This window comes from Perca flavescens, chromosome 18, assembly GCF_004354835.1.
Source record: "Perca flavescens isolate YP-PL-M2 chromosome 18, PFLA_1.0, whole genome shotgun sequence".
Taxonomy (NCBI): Eukaryota; Metazoa; Chordata; class Actinopteri; order Perciformes; family Percidae; genus Perca; species Perca flavescens.
In genome coordinates, this window is record NC_041348.1 from 17,750,570 (window position 1) to 17,756,569 (window position 6,000).

A 6,000-nucleotide genomic window follows, 5' to 3' on the forward strand; every position below is an offset into this window, starting at 1 on the left:
AATTTCAAATAAATTGTGTGCTGATATTTTCAGGGCCTTTGACTTTAATTTACATCAGAAGAAACAGGCTGTCAGGGACAGACTAATAAGTCACGGTTAAACAGGACTGTGTGCATCTAAAACATCCTCAATTTTCAATGAACTAGAATCTTTTCCTCTTTCAGGGCCCCTGCTACATCAACTTTGATCGTTTCCCTCTGGATCAGACTAAAGCAGAGGAGGAGTTCTCTGGTTGGGACCGTGACTTCTGATATGTTCAGTGTGTTCAGGATAACCTCAGTTTAAAATAAAACATGATGGTAGTATGAGCTTCATATTGAAATAAACATAACCCATTTCCTACTAATTGGATTATTAAATTAGTGTGGAACAGCAGGGAATCACCTCTTCCAAAGTATTTATTGAAGCTTCTCGGTTGCCATAGAGAGAAAACCATCTAGGTGGCAAAGAGTCAGACGTATGAGGAGGTGTTGAGACAGCACAGGACATTCTGTTTCCAAATTCTGTGCAGGGAGATTTGGTGCCTGATGAAGTAGTGTGAATAACATCATGCATATGACACTCTTCACTGATTAGAATAAAACACCTGTCCATGTGCTTGCTAGCTGAGAAAAAAAGAAATCGCTTTGAGTGCTTTTGTACAATCTGTACAATCAGCCAGCTTTTACCAAGCCAACAATAAAATTGATACTGATGTCATATCTGTATTGTACTCCATAGTTTATTGTTCTTTTGGATCTGTGTTAGTTTTAGTGATGACACATGCTTAACGGCTTTTAGCAAAGCTTGTAAATGCTTTACTATTGTTAAAGTTGTTAATTTTTTATTGTTAACTGTCACTTTCTTGAGGAGTTTCTCCTATGTTTTTGGATAATCTGACCCTTTTTGTGGATTATTTTGTGGATTATTTTCATGCACCTTGATTGGATCTTCAAAAGATCATAGAAGCATTTCTACGTTACTCAAGTTTACTAAATACAAGTGCTCTTATTTGAGTTAGCAGTGTTTGTTTCATATATTTCCCCATCATTGTATTACAATAAAATCCCAAGTGTGAAACGTTGCACATTTATTTTGCTGTTTTGGGAAAATTGCATAAGCAATGGATGAGTGAACAATACAAAAGGGGAAATACAGTGCTTATAAAGATATTATTAGAGAGGGAAACTATGTGGAACATAGTGCAGCGTTTACAGGTTTAATCTAGTTGGTTGCATCTGTTTGTTTGACTCCGGAGGGGTACACCTGTCTTTAATGGCAGCAGGATTTAAATCAGGAGGAAGGAATCCTTTTTTCCTTCCTGTTAGTGCCTGTAAATGTCCTACTGAGACTATTTTTCCACACCAGAAAAAGAAAACTGACATGAAAGCAATCATATCTTCCAAAGGGGAAAGCTACACTACCAGATGTTTCCCTCCTACAGAAAAATAGAAAAAATCTTGACGTCTAGTGGTTCACGCATTGACAGCAATGGCTCAGAGGATGTACAGTGTAGTACAAAATGATCTCTCCACAGTAGTGAACGGTGGTTTCCTGCTCCCCCTTCATGTAGCAACATTTGTTTGTGGACAACCTTGTTATACCTGTAGTGCCTGTGACATGAATGAAACCAGAGGAAACAGGATTAAAGGATAAAGCTTGTGTACATCTATTCCACAGGTTTCTTGCGGTTAACAAATCCTGTGAAAACACCAAAGAAACAAACAAACAAATTGTTAATCCCTTTCTCAATCTCTGACTTCCCTTCTCTGTATGTGACACTGGCAAAGTAATTTCCTAACAGCTGGGCACTGTAGTTTTTAGCAATGGTTACTCAAGCAGTAAATTGTGTATTTGTTGAGGACTATTTTCAGCCACGGATGAGTACACATTTGGTGCTTTTTGCAGCACCAGGATGTTGTGTGTGGGATTAACTCAAAATAAAGTGCCTAGGTTCTTTATAATGAAACATCAACCAACATGCATCATACAACAATGGAGCTCTACGGCACAGAAGAACAAGATATATCAGGCTTGGATAGACTATCACCTGGCTTTGGTATCTGCCTTGCTGAACACAAACACGATTTAGGTGGTAGCTTATGTAGTGCTGTCAGCCCAAGAAGACAGCCCTGCCTACCAATTACATGTACCTGCAATAGTAGAGCAGACAAGGTGCAACCAAACAGGGTAGACGGGCGTCACAATGAAAATAATGTGATTTTAAGTAAATTTCGACCAATGAAACTAAAATTTGAAGTAGGGATAGTGCATTAATCCATGGATAAATTACCAAATGGGCAAAGCATGCTGTGCAAACGCTCAAGGTCATTTGAAGATCCCCAACATCATTAGCAAGGTTTCCATCCAAAGGTAGCACAAATTTTCTGAAAATCTGCTAAATAAAATGCAAATGTATGCGTGTTATGAAAATGTTTACTGAGGTATTAAAGTAAGAAGTAGGTGAATTTTCTCATAAACGTCTATACAAGCTGACTTCCATTTGGAGCAAGTGGAGTCGCCCTCTGCTGGAAATTAAATAGAATGCAGGTTCAAGGCACTTCCGCATTAGCTTCACTTTTCAGGCCTGGAAGCTTTGTCTATCATTTTTTACAGTCTATGGTTGTATCATATATATATATCATGTTAGCTGCTATTACCTTTGGCTTGTATCTATTGTTATATATAATCAGTGTAAAAGCCTCTTGGTCATTTGAACCAACCTAACAGTGAATGTGTTGGGTCAAAATAAAACATTTTCACTCACAGAACAACAATTCAATCAAAGGTTTGATGGTGTTTGCTCCTGGCTTTCTTACTCTCTGTGTGGGACGTTTCTGCTAAACCCAGCGTGAAAGGATTGACTTTCTACAGCCTGAGGTTTTGTTTAGACCACCATAATTTGGATCACAGATGGGCTTCCTTGACTTTTCTTCCTATTTGTTTTGTCACTATACTGTAGATGTTCTTTCTGGTTGAGGTTTCTCTGCTGAACAGTCTGGAGTTAATTAGACTCAGTGTTTTCTGTTGTTTAATGTGTTGATTAATTATTGGTTGCACTTAAGCTCAGCTGTTTGCTCTCTGCCTGGGGCTGCCTCTAATGTTCGAGAGGTCTGAGTGGGCGTCTGTCCGTCCTTATAAACGATTAGCTAGGCTGCTGAGCTGCAGTGATTTTATTTCCCACAATTTCTGTCATTTGCTCAGCGTTGTGAGAAAGACTACAGTACTGGCCATCGTTTCTGGTCGGTCAAGTCTTCACAACACATCTTACACCAACACCATTCATCTTTCTACAATCTTTTCAAATGTCTCTTTTTGCTCTTATGCAGAATTTTGTCTTTAAGCTGAGCATTTCCTTCTCAATTTCCAGCTCTGCATCATCACAAACTGACATGTTTTGTTATGCTCATGTGCCCAAACATGCATTTTAATGTATCATTACATTGTTTGTGATATGCAATGAGCCGTAGAGTACACAACTTGTTTGTGCTAAGCATCTCATATAAATGTGCCTATGTAACCTCTTCAATCACCAGTCTGAATCTGCATTCACATTCTATAGGACTCAAGCATAGCAAAATATAATTTTCCTCTTCACACAGATGATTGAGTGCAAGTCTGTGGGAGTTGAACTATGTTCACCAGCTAGTCCCTAACTTTATCTTTCTGCTATTTTGTGCTAGCCAGTTAATCAGAGCTTTGTCGCTGATAAAAGTTGCCTGATGCGGCTAAAAACTAAGTTGATGAGATTGATCCAAAACAAACATGTTAGCTAAAAGATGCTAAAACACTTGCAACATCTTTCACATCACAGAGTAAATTGATCATTGTTAATATAAAAACATCAATGCAGCTTTAATGTGAGAGAGCACTCCCAAGTTTTTTCATCCAGTAAGTGGGCATGTTCAGGAAAGGTAGTAAAATAATACTAGAAGGGCACTCTAAGAGTGCAGACATAGGCCAACAGTCCAGTACAGTCTTCTATGATATGCAAATCTGCAAGCGCAACCACTATATATGTCTGGATATATTTCCAAAACTATTAGAATTATGTCCAGAATTATGCCCCATGATTACTGCCTTTGGAATTTGGATTGTGATATAAAGTCATCTTATTTCTACAATTGGCTATGTTTTGTCGCTGTTGAACTTTACTACCATCTACTGGATTTTAAGATTTATTCCGCCAAGGCCAAATGTCCTATCTCGCAATGTTAACGAAAGTGAAAAATTTGTGTATCTGCCCTGTGATTCGGATCAACTCCAAAAATCCAGGCCAATAGCTTTTTCGTTATCCTGCTGACAAACAGACAAACAAACAAACCAAACAGAAACATAACCTCCTTGGCGGAGGTAAAAATAGCAGTTGAAAGATACATTTTGATGTAATGCTGTCTGTGGATGCTCTTCCCCGCTGCTCACTTCCCTTCTGTGTTTAACTGTGTAAAACCTGTTCCAGTTTACAGTTAGAACGCTCATCTTGTGTCAATTCATGTGTGAGATTACCTTAGAGAGTTCTCTCTCTGTTTTTCTTATCACGTCTCTCTCCTGAGTGTTTGTGCTGATGTGGCTTAAAGAATTGGCAAATATTCTTTATTCTTTTCCCACCTGTTGTAATGGGCCTGTAATAGTGTGACTTTACTGTGATGTCAGATTTTATATCCTTCTAAACTATTTACTTCGCACTGGTAGTATAGCCTTTTGCCAATTGGTTATCAGTTGTTAAATACATTTTGATCACTGGTCTCAGGGGTGAAACTGAAAGTTTTCCTTCCAAACAAATACACAGTAGTATATCTGCTTTGCTGCCTATAATTTGCAAAGGCTTGTGTATGCAAAGTAAAAAAAGTACCTGCAGCATAAATATTTTGTATGCAGGGCCTCAACATACTTTGCTTTCCGCCAGAAATCATTGTATAACAGTAGTTTGAGGTTTGAGTATTGAAATAATTGCAGTCTTGACTTAAACTACTTTTGTTTTTTTGCGTGTGCTACTTTTGAATAAATGGCTCATTTAAGCTCTTCAGACACTGGTCACAATAATTGAGTTGCTCATCAGTGTTTTCTGAGTCACTGTGTTTGCTGATTGACCTTCTTCTCTCTTGGTAGGTCTGGTGTGATTGTATGTATAATGCTAGCGTTTTGCTTGCTTCTCTTTTCCCAGAGGACAGAGAACAGTTGTTTCAAATTTCCCAACAGGCCAAACCTTTTTGCACACCAATCAAAGTTACAGGAGTTTGGTCATGCTTGAATTCTCTGCGTAGGAAGATGGATCTAAAGCTGCTTTCTCATTTGGCTTCAGTGATTGGTTTCCCTCTGGAACAGCTGCACTTATCAGTCTACAATGTCTTATTTTTATTCTTCAGCACAAACAAATTGGTTTACATACATGGGCTGAGGAGGTATACATAGGGAGTTAGAAGGACAGGAAAGAATAGCTCTTTTAATCATCCCAGGCTATAAAGTCAGCTGCACATCAACAGCTCATAATGGGCCTTGACGTGTCATCACAGGAAAGCACAGGTGTAACTAATATCATTAATGATGGCTGTAAGGTCACAAGTAATTGCCATGCTGCTGTTGAGGTTTACTTGGGCATCTAAATGTTTTGGAGCTGTCATTTATAATTTATATTATTTGCAGGCCCACATCTGCGGCCGCACAATTCTGACGACAACTCCTCAGATTTCAACTAAGAGATAACAAATTTATATTAAAGCTCAACATTTTTAATACATCTCCACACCAAGCAAAATAAAGGGGACATAAGCATGAGTAAAAGGGGGCACTTTAAAGATAGTAAATAGTTTGACATGTTAGGAAATATAGAAAAAAAATCTGATTCTTCCATTTTTTACTAAAAGTGAGATGAGAAGATAGTTACCGCTGTCATGTGTGTGCATTAAGTGCAGCCCTGGAGCCAGGAGGTGCTTAGATTAAAGGCTGGAAGCGGGGGGAAACGGCTAGCCTTGCTCTGCCCAAATTTAATTATACAGTATGCCTACCAGCATCTAGCTATAA